Below are 15,111 nucleotides of genomic sequence, written 5' to 3'. Positions count from 1 at the left end.
TAAATTGTGCAGAAAGAAGCAGGCCCTCTGGTCAGTAACGAGTCCCTGAGAGTCCCATGAACTGGGAAGGCTTCCTGGGGAGGATAGGGTGGGCGGGGCCAAAAAGTAGCTTTGGCTGATAAACTCAAACTCTGCAGTGGTCCACTTATGTCAAATAGTTTTCAGTCTCAATGACCCGAGAAGAGAAAGGGGGAAATCCCTGTCTCACCAGAGTCCTGTTGCTTTTGTCAAAGGTTTCCTACATACTCATCCAGTAAAGAGGTCCGTGAGAGAATAGGCACTACTGTGATTTCAGTCCCATGTTTAGCCAAAAGCAGTGGGGGTCAAGCAGTCACCAGACACGATGCTGTGTTCTCCAGTCTCCCTCAGAGTTGAACACCGGATGCTTCTAGAATTGATTCTCCATGTAACATGCTCTGATCCTCTCATGAGCTGTCTGAAGTTTCAGAACATCAGGAAATACAACTTTGCCCAAATTTATCCTCCAGGCCTTCTTCCCAAGATGCCCTGTAGCTCTCTTCCTATCTTTTATACTCTTAAGCCTCTATGGAAGAGTTACTGCTTCCTTCTCCCTGGGATTTTTGTTTGTTTGTTTGTGTGTGCGTGTGTGTGCGTGCGTGTGTGTGTGTGTGTGTGTGTGTGTATGTGTGTGTGTGTGTGTGTGTGTGCATGCCTGTTTAAACCTGTTTAAAGTTACAGCTGCCCATTTCTAGGAAGAGATCTCAGATACTGGCTTATGTCTCTTGATATTTACTGCTTGGAATGATCATTCTGTCCTTAACTTTTAAACATGACTCAGTGTGCAGCTAATCAATCAATGGACTTGTTTACAGCATGATATTCTATGTTAAATGCAATAATTTTTAATAAAGCTAACAAGTATTATAGCATATTCACTTTTCGTAAACCCTTATCTTTCTTGTGTTTTCTGGATTAAAAATGTTCTATAAAGGGGGATGGAAAAGTTGCTCAGTGGTTAGGAGTACTTGTTACTCCTCCAGATGATCAGAGTTGAATTCCCCAAACCTCATGTCAGCTACCTCGAGTTCCAGAAATCCAACACCCTCTACTGGCCTCCCCAGGTAAACACACACACACACACACACACACACACACACACACACGCAAAACAAGACACACAAACACAGACACATACATAGACACACACAGAGAGATGAACAGGCATGCACACAAACACTCAGAGAGAGGGAGAGACAGACAGGCAGACAGACACAGAGACACACAAATACAGACACATACATAGACACGCACAGAGAGAGATGAACAGGCATGCACACAAACACTCAGAGAGAGAGATACACCCATTAAAAAATATGTCTTTAAGCTGGGCGGTGATGGCCCATGCCTTTAATCCCAGCACTTGGGAGGCAGAGGCAGACGGATCTTTGTGAGTTCGAGGCCAGCCTGGTCTAGAGAGCGAGATACAGGAAAGGCACAAAGCTACACAGAGAAACTCTGTCTAAAAGAAAAAAAATAAATGTCTTTAAAATTTTTCCCATATAGTATCCAGTAATTCACATATCTTTTCTCACATTTCCTTTTGGGCAAATTTAGCTAACATGGCTTTTTCCTGTGGGAAGTTATGAGTTTAAATGTCATTGGAAAATCAGTCCATGTAGCCTTTCCTAGTATGATCCACGTGACTAAAGCAAAACAGTGGTTCAGACTGCTGGTTTAAATATTGCATTTTTACATTTTTAAGTTAGGCTGAATACACCATTACTGGTATTTATTTAGGTTTATGGTTCTCGGTAGAATGTCAGTTTTAACTGCGGCTGCAATCATTTCCGATTTTGTATTGATTTCCGTAGCTGTAGCCAATTTTTTGAGACATTTTTGAGAAGGGGCTTAAAAGGTTGAATTTATAAATGTTCATGCAGGCAGTCTGATGATGAATAAAATGTTCTCCCCTCACGCTGGCCTGAACTCACAGAGCAAAGACGTGTGAAAGAGGTGTGTGAGACTGCTGGTGGAGCTGTGGGAACATCCCTCTCATGGACTGACTGTCATTCTTCACTTTGGCACCAACAGCACGATGTGCTTGCTCAGCGGTGGATTACCTGGATTCCTGATTGGCATCCCTCTCTGGCTCTACCCAAAAGAGTGGCAATGATAGCCAGCAACAAGCAACCTTGTACCTTGAAAGAGAAGCCATGCCCTTTGGAATATTTTTCCTACATTCGCCTACAGTCTACATGCAAAGACAGATCATAATACCATTTCCCTCAAATCTTGGGTGCATTTTCTCTTCCCTTTTGGACTGAGTATTAGTTGCTTTTCCCGTTGCTATGATGGAGTACCTTTTCCCGTTGCTATGATAGAGTACCTTTTCCCATTGCTATGATGGAGTACCTTTTCCCATTGCTATGATGGAGTGCCTTTTCCCATTGCTATGATGGAGTACCTTTTCCGATTGCTATGATGGAGTACCTTTTCCCATTGCTATGATAGAGTACCTTTTCCCGTTGCTATGATGGAGTACCTTTTCCTGTTGCTATGATGGAGTACCTAACAGACACAATTTAAGGGAGGCAGGAGGGTTGTATTGAAACTGTCCTTTATTGCTTGGAAGGAGTGACAGCTAGAGCGATACAATCAGTGGTGAGACTGTTCACATCTTGATGGATCAGGACACCAGTGGCAGGTTATAATCACCTTTAAAGACCCATCCCCACAAGCCTACGAGGTCACACTCTCAAGGGTTCCCCAACCTTGCAAAACAGCAGCACTAGCTGGACGCCAAATGGCCATGCACTAAGGTCTGTGAGGGATGCTTCACATTCCAAACACTGCCGACTGCAAACAATGCTTCCACAGGTGGTTGTCAGAAAACTAGCCGGGGTTCTATGCCCAGCCACAAACTGTGGAATAACAGTATTCCAGAAATTACTTGGGTAATCATTTCTACCCTCATCCTGCCTTTCTTCATGTTTTCATGAGGGAAAGATCTCTGAAGATCAACCGAAGTTCCCGGGGCCTTAGGGGGTGAAGTGTTCTAGAATGACAGATTGGAGACCAGCATGCAGTGAGTCTGCTCTCCAAAGCATAGGATGAGGAAGTGTGTTCCTGTTCAACAGAGGGGTCATGGTGCTGAAATGTCTGTAGTTGTGGCATTTCAATCCGTACCGAACTGCTGAAGCCAAAACTTTCAGACACCTGAAAATAGAACTGCCTTTTCAAAGGCATGAAGCAAGTCTCGCTCTGTTCAAAAACGTAACCGTTTGAGCAGTAGTACACAGTCTTCTGACGTACTAGGATTGAAAAGCCTTCCGAAACACTTCATGTAGAGTCCCCGGTGGAACATCGGCAGAAGGGGGAGATCCCATGGCTTCTTAGCCGTGCTGGGTTGGAATGGCTTTTGGTTGGCCTGCCCAATACAGCTGCTGCTTCTGATGTTTTGCCCAGATGCAAAGATTCTGTCGACTTCAAAGGAAGTTTCATAGGCAGGCGAGACAAAGACGGTGGGAAGAGGAAAGGGCTGCATAAATATAATATAATATTTTTAGCAAGATGAAAAATAATGGAATTTTTTAATCTCAAAAGAATGATTTTTTTCCTCTGTTTATTCTCAGTTCATAATGCAACCTCCCTGTTCCTCCAATGAAGAGCCTTGAATGTCTCTTTTCTAAATAAGCACACCGAAAGGTTGTGGTTTCCCTAGCAACAGATGACTTCTTTCTATATTTTTCTTTTGGGGGGAAAAATCGTACTTTGGCTTTGTAAAGAGGCTTTCATCTGGGTAATGAAGCATTTTGTGCCCAAATTGTTACCCTGCCCCAGCAAAGTAGATAAATCCTTCCTCCCTTTCACCAGTGAGGGGGAAAATAAGGGAAGCAGCAGCCTCAGTGGGGGGCTTTTGCCTGTCGTGCTGTGAGAAACGTGTTTCTGGCCTCGGTCAACAGCCCTATGCTGTGCTAAGGAGTATAGTGGAGACAGCCCAATGTTGTCTTCATAGTCCACATTCCTGGATGACCCCGCACCCTGTGAGCTTAAGCAGGTTGGGCGACTTGCTTTAACAAACAGAATATGCTGGCTTTAACTAGCAGACTATAGACAGGGTCATGTGATTCCACTGCTTGGATGAAGTGATCTTATCTAAACTTCTTGACGGGGTTTGGAAAGATGGCTCAGTGGTTAAAAGTACTTCTGCTCTTGCCGAAGACCAGAGTTTGGATTCTGGCACCCCCTGTCTGGTGGTTCACAGCCATTTGTAATTCCATCTCCAACAACCTCTCACACGCAGGCATTCATAATACGCAAGTAAAAATAAAAGAAATCTGTTTTAAAATCTGAACTCAGTCATGTCACAATGAAGAGTGAGACTCTTGCTGCTCTTCAAGAAACAACATCCCTGCATGCATCCCTAGGAAAAGGGCCAAAGGCAGGCCTCCAGGAGAAGAGGGCCACCTCCAACACACAGCAGCTAAGAAGCCAGAAAATTCATGTTTCTGACAACTTGAATGGGGTTTTAAATTTTTTTCCATAAAGGTATGAAGACAAGACCAGTACAAAACACAGTTGATTTTTTAAAGACTGGGTCACATATCAGAAGCCCTGCATATAGATATTTGTATTTCAATTCATAACAGTTGCAAAATTACAGTTATGAAGCAGCAATGAAGTAATGTTGTGGTTGAGGGTCACCACAGCATAAGGAACTGTATTAAAGGGTTGTAGCATTAGGGAGGTTGAGAACCACTGTGAATCTAACAGAAACAACTAGTCCCCAGGTCCATAGGAATTGAGGTGGTTGTTATGGGTTACTTTAATGCACTAATAGGGTTGTAGAGTAAAACTTAACTAACAGAGGAGGCTAAGCAAACTGTGAAGTTAGGCTAAGTAGCCGAACAGTGAAAACGGGTGGATGGGTCAGACTTGAGACTCATTTGGTGGGACATCTGCTTAGCAAGCTTGAGACCTGGGGTCAGTCCACAGCACTACAAAACACAAGGAGGTGTCTAGGGTAAATATTTGGAAGTCAGACACAGATCTGAACATAGTTCAATTTTCAAAGTCTGCAATGTATACATGCTTTTGCCTACATGCGTACACAGACGCAAGCATCTTTAAATGGACAGAGGCAAACTAGAAAGTCCAACAGATTCCCCATCAAGACATATGTGCTCAAGAGATTAAGTGTCCTAGCCAGTGTGATTCAAAACAGAAAATAAAACAAAGTCCAAGACCTTAGCAGCCAACACTGTGAGCCAGTAGGATATAGCTACACCAACCCACAAAGCAAAACCAAGATGGAAAACTCGGTATAGTTATCAGAAAGTGTCCATTTACTACATAAAAAAAAACACTCTTTAAAGATTAACAGAGTATATAACTAGCATTATAGTGGGATTTAAAGGATGTGTTATCTGTCAGGAGGTTGTGTATTCCACTTTGTGTTGGAGGAGATAAATATCCTTCTCTACCATCTTCCTAGATTACAAAAGTTAAGTGTCATAGCTCGCTTTCTGTTGCTGTGATAAACACCATGAGCAAAAGCAACTTGGGGAAGAAAGTATTGTGTAATGTACACACCCCAGGTCATACCCCATCACTGAGAGAAGCCAAGGAAGGAACTCAAAGCAGAAACCTAGAGAGGCCCAACCTAAAGCAGAGATGGAAAAGAAGTCCTGTTTACAGGTTTGCTTCCCATGTTTTGTTCAGCCTGATTTCTTCTATAACCTGTGGTGGTTTGAATGAGAATGGCCCCTATAGGTTCATAGATTTGAAAAATACTTGGTCACCAGGGAGTGGCACTACTTGAAAGGATTAAGGGGTGTGTCTTGTCAGGAAAATGTCTCTACATACTTGCCCACAAGCCAATACAATGTAGGCATTTTTTCAATTGTGATTTCCTCACCCTAGATGACTCTAGCTTATATTAAATTGACAAGAAAAAAGAAAAAAAAACACAGCACATTAAGTGACATGAAATTTTCCTAAATATTAGTTAGCTTTTTAGAGATAGAAGAGTGCTGTAGCCCATGGTCTCTGGGCATGGCGTGGCCATTGCCTTACATCTGTAATTATCAGGGGGATCAGCACAAGATTGGGCTCATTAACTTTCCTTTCTGGAAAGAGAAGGAGCTTAGCCATGCTCCTCTCCAAGGATTTATAAACAGCTAACAGTTGCGTGGGCAGAGACATAGTTTCTACAGCAGCAAAGGCTATCCGTACTCCTGTAACCATGCTCCTGTATCCATACTCTAGCATCCCTCATCTGTGCTCTTAGATAAATGTATTAGTTAAACAAGCTACACTTGTGCAGTTCCTGTGGGTGGCGCCCTGTGTGGGGTGAGTAGATATTTGCTCGTGACACCTAAGAAACATTTCACACTACGAAGGGTCTCAACTCAATGAGCCTTAACAGTCATTGGCTGGGGGGCTGAACTGTAGTGGAGCTAACCTCAAGAGTCAAAGGAGGGCCTCTGAGAGGAAGGACACTGAAAACAGTGTGTCTCATTTTCCCAGTTTATTTATAAAGCTGATGCTAACGCCACCAGTTCCTCCACTCTGGCAGCATACGAACCCCCTCCTGGGTCAAGTGCAATGTGAGCAGCCATTTTTATAAGTTCAACTATGTCAATAGGTTAGAGACAAAGAGCATGGAACAAAAGAGAAAAAACGGAATAATGATGCTTTATTCATACCAGAAGCCACAGAACCAGTGACACACAAATCAAGCTCCTTGCGTGAATCACAGGGAGAGTGATTCAAAAATCTAGAGAGAAAATCAGAGCCAAGGGTGTGTGTAATTTTTTTTTCTTTAAAAAATGGTCATTTTAAACTATCTTGAAATAAATGGAAAATCAGAAAGGTTGTTTGGGGAAAGAGATTGAGGAAGGGTTATAAATTATGACCTTTTAAAGAAATAGCAGCTTTGGGGAAATCACAATTAACGAACAAGGGAATAACGGTAGTCCTGTGGGAGCAGAAAACTGCTGATGTCTAAACTTGACTTCGGGAAGGAGACCCATGTGTACAGGCTCTGGGCAGAGCCCTGAAAGACAGCAGGAGCAGGGGGGTGAGGCTGCTGCCCTGGGGGCTCCTGATCCATTTATTTGGCAGAAGCCAGGTCCACTTAGGAACTACTTCTCTTTCATAACTGCTATTGTTATGAACAGAAGCTCTTCGTGTTGTAAGGACTTCTTCATGTGAACAAGGGTTGACGAATAAAACTGTGTGGTGCTGGGACTTGGGGAGGGCAACCTTTATTTTATACCCATTTCTCAGAAGGGTATAGAGAGGAAGATAAAGAGCAAATCTCAGGCTAGTATCAGTGGATAAAGAAGTGGCCATGCAAGCCTAATAACCTGAGTTCAGAAGCTACATAGAAGCCAAATGAAGCCCATGACAGTAATGAACCCATTCCTGTGGGGATGTGGGCTGGGGAGATGGGAGAGTCCCTGGAAGACTGCAGACCAGGTAGCCTAGCACAGGCTGTGGCATGCAACAGAGACTGTCTTTAACGAGGTGGAAGGTGAAGACTGGTACCCAAGATTGTTCTCTGACCTCCACATGAGCACACACACACACACACACACACACACACACACACACACACACACACTTCCACTGGGAAGAATGGTGTCTCTCAAAATGCCAGGAAAAGCAGTTAAAAGGAAAAGACATCTTTTCCATTGTGTGTCCCTTGGTCTAGTCAATGTCCATACATCTTTTCCATTTGCATGGGGGCTCTGGCCGTGTAGTAGAAAATGTCTTCATGCTGTGTTTGCTTTCATGATTACTAAGTGTCTCCTGTCATTTCTTACAGATCTAAGGACAGCTGTCATTTTTTTCCAGTGTTGTTCTAAAAACTGAATTGGAACTGCTTGAGGAACCACAACCTTTAATTAGGGTCATGTGCCAGATAATGTCTTGATGCATTGAGTGGTGTGATGCTCAGAACATCTGAGATGGTGAGAGGATTAATTTTATCTATCAGCTTCATGGCCTAGAGCAGTAAGGTCAAATATTGTTCTTCTTTCTTCAGTGAAGGTATTTTGGCTGAGAATTACATTTAAATAAACAGACAATGATCCAATCAACTGATCCAATTTACTTCCAAAAGGAAGTAAAACTGGCCTCATATAAACCAGGAAGAATTCTGACAATAGACTACCTATGAATTCAAACTTTTTCTTGAGTCAGCCTACCTCATCATTTTTGGACTCTCCAAACTTCCAAAATTGCATAAGCCAAAGCCTTAAAATAAATTTTTCTCTATGTCTTTCCATGTCTGACTCTGCCTCTTTCTATATACATATACTCTACATAAATATGTATGCATGCATATGTGTATACATATACACATGGAAAAATATACAGCATCTCTTCCTATGAGAAGCTTAGTATAATACTTGGTTTAATTTGTCTTGAATCAATTTGCTCAATTTGCTCATTCTAAAAAACCCTTAGCTCAGTTTTTGGAATGTGTAAAACTCCCTTGCAAGGAAAGTACAAGGTGCCAACAATCAGAGGTGTACTATACAGTTGACAGCACCCATATAAACCTTCTTCTTTATTCCCATGGACAAGAAATTTCAGGCAGTTATTTTGTTAAAACAGTATTAGGAAAATGGCAATTATCCTTAACTTGTATAAGAAATGACAGGAGACACTGAGAAATCATGAAAGTTAGCATAGCATAGATATATTCCTGCATTCAAATGGAAAGATGTGTTAAGCCAAAGACATAGACCCAGGTGAACAGATATGGGCCTTATATAAGAAGTTTTTGAATAACTACACAGTTTTATTACATTTCAATTTTGTTTTTTCTACCAGGATAATGTTTATTGATCGCTTAGGAGTGATGCTTCTGGTCTATTTATCATTAAGTACTCATAGCAATAATTAGTTGTTATTTGGAAGCTCCTATACAAAATATTGTCACCAACCCAACTGACTTTTGTGCCTGTCTATGAAAAGGAAGCAGTGTGGAATCACGAAAGTTTAGCACTAGGAACTGCTCACAACAGCTGAAGCCCATCCCTGACCTCGTGCTGAGCTATTGCTCTATCTCCAAGTTCCTACCACTTCCCTCTGCCTTTGCTTCTTTAGCTACAATACAAGGAGAAGTGGTGATCACCTCTTTTATGGTTTTATGGTTCTTTACTTGAATGTGTAATGAGATAAGTGCTTAATTGGTTGTGGCTATTTGAATATTTCTACATAATACTGGACACATGAATGAAAAAGTAAAACCTCAATTGCCAACACAAAGGTGCTGAGGAATTCCCAAAGGGAAATTATAAAGTGGAGAATGTATATCCAACATAACTTATTTTGCTCTGTTCATAAAATGCAAACTTTCAGCACAGAGTTAGATGCATTTTCATTTTGATTTTCATGACATTTAGTTACTAATTTTGGTCTAGTAAATGGGCCATCAGAAGCTTAAAGATGCTAAGTAGCTATTGAAAGATTACACATTGGTAAGAAACAACTAGAACAGAAATTCCAGTTTTCTAAAAAGATGATTATTTTTCTCAAGGTATCAACCATAATCAAGAGATTGAGGATCAAGTTGTTCACACTTTAGGAATAACAGAACCAAAATAGAACTAGAGTCTTTCATAAAAGGAGAGAGAGAGAGAGAGAGAGAGAGAGAGAGAGAGAGAGAGAGAGAGAGAGAGAGAGAGAAATATAAGACACAGTTGTTGATTACATGTTTCATTAGAATATTATCTTTTGGGAAATTAAAAGTGTTGTTTTTTTCTCCAAAATCCACTCCTAAGCAGCCTGTTCTAAACTTAAATGTCAAAATTTGTATTTCTTATTCATATACACTTTGCATGCCAACTCTCCCACATTATTATTTGGTCCACTGGCAGTTGCTCCTCTTCCAGGTTGTCAAGTTCATGTATTTCTGGTTATCACAATCTGTTCCTATTTTTCCAATTCATCCTTTGATTAAACAAGAAAAGCTATCAAATAAATCTATTTAGGAAATGAGCAGCTAATCCCCAAAAGCATCTGTGATGCCCAGGAGAGCGCTCAGAAGTATCCTGTATCCTGCTGTTCATTCAAAGGACAGCATCAGTTTACTGACTCATGTGTAATATAACACATCTTTTATCAATTTTAAAATATGTATTTTCATAACTCAAATATTCCTCTGATTAGTTCTGGAGAAGAAAATACCACCTTATGGTTTAATGCAGAGCGAAGAGAAATGCAAAAGGATCATCTGATGAATGTTCTCTGAACTTTAAATGTCCCCAGCATCCTCTTTGTGTTTAGCATACACTTCCCTTTTTCCTCCAGGATTTCTCTTTGTGCCGCTTTTCACATTTTTTTTCTCTGCAAGTGTTAGAGACTGATATTATATAACTAGTGCTCTTGTAAGTAAAGGAAAATTCTTCCAAAGTTTAAAGCCCAAATTATAAATCATAATTCCATAAAGACACGTGAATCTTTTTAGTAAAAAAATGATGTTTATTTAGGCTCTTTATCTCATTTTGATACAACATTGATATGTGCTTGATAATTAGTATTTATTGACTCCAAGTTAGCAGATGAGAAAACAAGTTCAAAATTGTAGGTCAGAGAGAGGAGAATAAAAATCTAGGGGGTGGGGGTGGGGGCAGGGGTTGCCACACAGGTGCTTAAGGGCACATCACACATTTTTCAGAAGAGCACCATCTTCCCCTAGACCAAAGGGGAAAGGCAACCATGGTAACAGCACTGAATTACAGAAACCTACAGAGTAGTTTTAATAGTTTAATATTAAATTTAATAAAGTTTCAATAGCTTTCCCAACCTTACCCTCATTACAGATTTAATTTTTTAATGTAGTGTATTATGTGTTGTATGCATGATGTGTCCATGGGCGCATGTATGAAGGTCAAAGGGCAGCTCTGTGGAGTCAGTGCTCTCCTTCCACATTTACATGGCTTCAGGTGATGAAACCCTGGTGCTCAGGCTTGCACTGCTGAACCACAGCACTCTACTCACTGAGGCATCTCACTAGCCCATTAGGAAATGGTTTAGAAAACACAGCAAGTGGTAGAATCAAGGCTATGTTCACGTAAGTCCCCTGCAGAGCCTGCACTCTGGTTACTAGATAGATAGATAGATAGATAGATAGATAGATAGATAGATAGATAGATAGATAGATAGATGGATGGATGGATGGATGGATGGATGGATGGATGGGATGGATGAATAGATAGATAAAACCTCTTCTACAACTTCCTCCAACTTAGGCTGTCTAGGTTTAAATTACCTGATGTTGCCTGATCGATACCCTTTTTATAACTTATTTTTTAGGTTGGCATCCAAAGTGATGGATTTATCGTGGCATCTTTATGCATATGTGGCCCATTCAGGGTTTTTTTTTTTTGTTTTTGTTTTTGGTTTTTCGAGACAGGGTTTCTCTGTGTAGCTTTGCGCCTTTCCGGGAACTCACTTGGTAGTCCAGGCTGGCCTCGAACTCACAGAGATCCACCTGGCTCTGCCTCCCGAGTGCTGGGATTAAAGGCGTGCGCCACCACCGCCCGGCCCATTCAGGTTTTAATGGGTACTTTCTCAACAAAGTTTAGTTTCAATTTTTGATGCCAACTTGGGTGTATAAACTGCATACCAATACTTTTATACTGGTTTGACATCTTTCTCTTATTCTTTATATATTCTAGATGCTAACATTTCTCTGGAATTTTTTTCTTAAAATACAGCTTTATTTTACATTAGTTTCTTGTGAAATTCAGAAAACTGTAATTTCATTGTAAACAAAATAATCAATTCATTTTGCTTTTTTTGGCTTGTGCCTTAAATCATTGTCTCATTTTAAACAGACGCCTTCAGGCTGAAATCACAATTTTTTTGCTCCAATATTTTGCTAAGTGTTTTAAAGTTTGGCCTTTTTTACATCTAAGCTATTGATCTGCCTGGAATGAATCCATGCAAACTGTGAGACAGGAATGCTATGGCACTGTCCCATCTGTTCCAGCAACACTTGTTGAACAGACCATCTGCTCTCTGCAAATCTCTACTAATACCTTTATAATTGATAAAATATCACCATGTGAGTGAGTCTCATGCTTAGCCACCCAGTTGCGTTATTTTAGCGTGCTATTCAAACTCCATCCATTTGTCACTTTTTCATGTTTTTAATCATTTTATTTTTGATAACTTCATACAAGAGCACTGCATCTGTGTCACTCCCATCATCCCTCTCTGTCCACTTCCTCCTATGTCCCTCCTCCCTCCCAAATTCATGATCTCATTACTCATTATTGTTATGTGCATTATAAATGAATATATATTCACACACGTCTATACAACCTACAGAGTATACTGAGCTTTGCTTGTATATACGTGTGTCCAGAGCTGACCACTTGGGATTAGACAGCCTGTATTGGTAGCTTGGCCCTGGAAGGACTGAGTCTCCCTATCTTAGCAGCCATTGACCACCTGTAACTCTTCATCTAGGGATGGGACTACATGAAATTTCATCTGTCCATGTTGGCCTGTCAATGGGTCTTGTCATTCTGCTGTTCTCCAAGCAACCATGTTCTTGGAATTTGGAGGTGCATTTTTCATGTCATTTCTAGGGGACACTATCTAGCAGCTTACATCCTGGGCCTCTGTCTCTTACAATCTTTCAACCCCCTCTTCAACAATTTTCCTTGAGCCTTAGCTGGAGATGTTGAGTTTCATAAACATCAGATAGACCAAAGAGGAGAACCTACTACTGATAATTCTTAAACCAATATAATTACTAAAGGTATTCTAAACACTTATCCTTATTCCCACAGATAAAAGTGTAACTCTCACCCCTTAGCACAGCTAAGGTTTCTGTCGCTATGATAAGACACCATGACCAGAAGCAACTTAGGAAGAAAAGGGTTTATTTCATCTCATAAGAGGTCATACACCATAACAAAAGTCAGGACAGGAACCCTGAGGCATGAGCTGATCTAAAGGCCATGGAGGAGTGTTGCTTACTGACTTTCTCTATGTAGATTTCTCATCCTGTGTTTTTATGTATCACTGGTCCACCTGCCCAGGGATGGCACCACTCACAATGGGCTTGGCCCTCCCACATCTATCATTAACTAAAAAAATGCACTACTTGCCTTCAGAAAAAAAAGTATATATTTTTCTCTTTTATATTTTTATTATTTAAAACGATTTTTAATTTTAAATATATTTTGATCATATTTTCCCTCCTCCATGTCCTTCTAAATCCTTTCCCCCTCTCTCTCTCCCAACTTTAAGTTCTTTCTCAAAAACCCAAAAACTCAATACAACAAAACACCCCAAAATCAATAAAGTAAAATAAAACAACACCCAAAAAGAAAATCAAACAAACAACTACAAAAAAGAAACCACCAAACCATAACTGAATAAAACCACATGTGGAGTTCATTTTGTATTGGTCAACTACTCCTGACCATGAGGCCTGCCCTGGAGTGGTTGATATACCCAGTGACACTCCATTGGAGAAAAATGGTTTTCCTCTCCCATTAGGTATAAATGATAATTCATGTGTTAACTTTTACCCTAGTGGCTAGGTTTTCATTCATTCATTAATTTTTTAATACAACAAAATAAAATATAATAAGATAAAACAAAAACTATCACATCAAAGTTGGAAAGGACAAACCAACAGAAGGAAAAGAGCCCAAGAGAAGAAAAAAATACAAAAACCAAAGACCCACTCATTCTCCCACTCTGGAATCCCATAAAAACACTAATCTGGAAGCCATAATGTATACATAGAGGACCTGGGGAGGACCCCTTCAGATCCTGTGTGTACTGCTTCAGTCTCTGTGAGTTCAAATGAGCTTTGCTCAGAGGTCCTTGTTCCTCTTTGTGTCCTCCATTCCTTCTGGGTCTCACACTCTTTCTACCTCCTCTTCCCCAAGGTTCCCTGAACCCTGAGGGGAGAGATCTGATGGACATCCCATTTAGGGCTGTGTGTTCTAAGGTCTCTCACTCTCTCTGTAATGTCTGGCTGTGGGTCTCTGTATTTGATCCCTTATGGTGTAGGAGGAGTTGTCTGTCGCCAACAGACAAATGTTATGGAGGCATTTTTTTTTTTCATTTAGCATTCCTCTTCCCAAACAACTCTTTAACTGGGTCAAGCTGACATGAAACTAGCCAGTCAACAGTCAAGCCCTCCTCAGAGAAGCTTCTTTCTGCAACAGATAGAGACTATCCCAGAGATCCACCACTGGTCAATAAGTGACCTGCTCCATTTTTTCAGCAGAAGTGAATCCACGCCACTTGCATCCTTAAATTCTTAAGAATGTTCCTCATGCATAAGCATTTGGGGATCTGCTTTTTAATTTCATAGAAAATCAACAAACCTCTTAAGAGGTTTGAAGTGAAATTGGATTAAAACTTAAGATTAACTAGGAGCCAAAGAATACACATGTTCTAGAATTTCTCACTCCATGTTGTACATTTCCCTTTATCCATATTTTTAATATATCTTTCAGTAGAGTTTTATAAATACCTCTGGAAAAGCTAAATCCTCACTTCTCTGACTCTGCTAAGTATATCTAGTTTATATATTCCAAAAAAGACACTTTCGACTTTTTTCTCTTACTGATTTGTAAAACTGCAGTTAACTTTTATGCATTTCCTGTGCCACCCGGAGCTGCACCAAGTTCTCTCAAGGACCTTTTGAAACTCCCCTCTAGATTTTATATGCAAACTACCCTTTATCTGTAAATCACAAGGCTGCATTGGCTGGTTTTTTTTTTTCATTCTTACATCATTTATTTCTCCTCATTACTCACTGTGCTGGCTGAAAATTCCAGCAACGTGTGATTAGATAGGAGGGTTATAAGCTACCTTTCTTGAGCATCTAATGACAAGTGTGAAATTTGCTCTTGAAATTTGTAAATAAAGTGGTTTTTAGTTTTGATATTTGATGGGAATATCATCTTGTTTTTTCATTCTTCCTGTACATTTTTACTTTGAATAGGTATAGGAAATTTTACCACATGTCTACTGTATTTCACTAAGACATATTTTTGTTGTATCTTTTAATTATATGAACAGATATCTTAACATTACAAAAATTTTTACAACCTGCTGTGAATCCAAGATGTTTGAGGTATTTAATTTAAAGTATTT

The sequence above is a fragment of the Peromyscus eremicus genome, chromosome 17 (genome assembly GCF_949786415.1).
Source record: "Peromyscus eremicus chromosome 17, PerEre_H2_v1, whole genome shotgun sequence".
In the NCBI taxonomy this organism is placed as follows: domain Eukaryota; kingdom Metazoa; phylum Chordata; class Mammalia; order Rodentia; family Cricetidae; genus Peromyscus; species Peromyscus eremicus.
The sequence above is the reverse complement of the archived record's forward strand: the minus strand, read 5'-3'. Positions refer to the sequence as shown.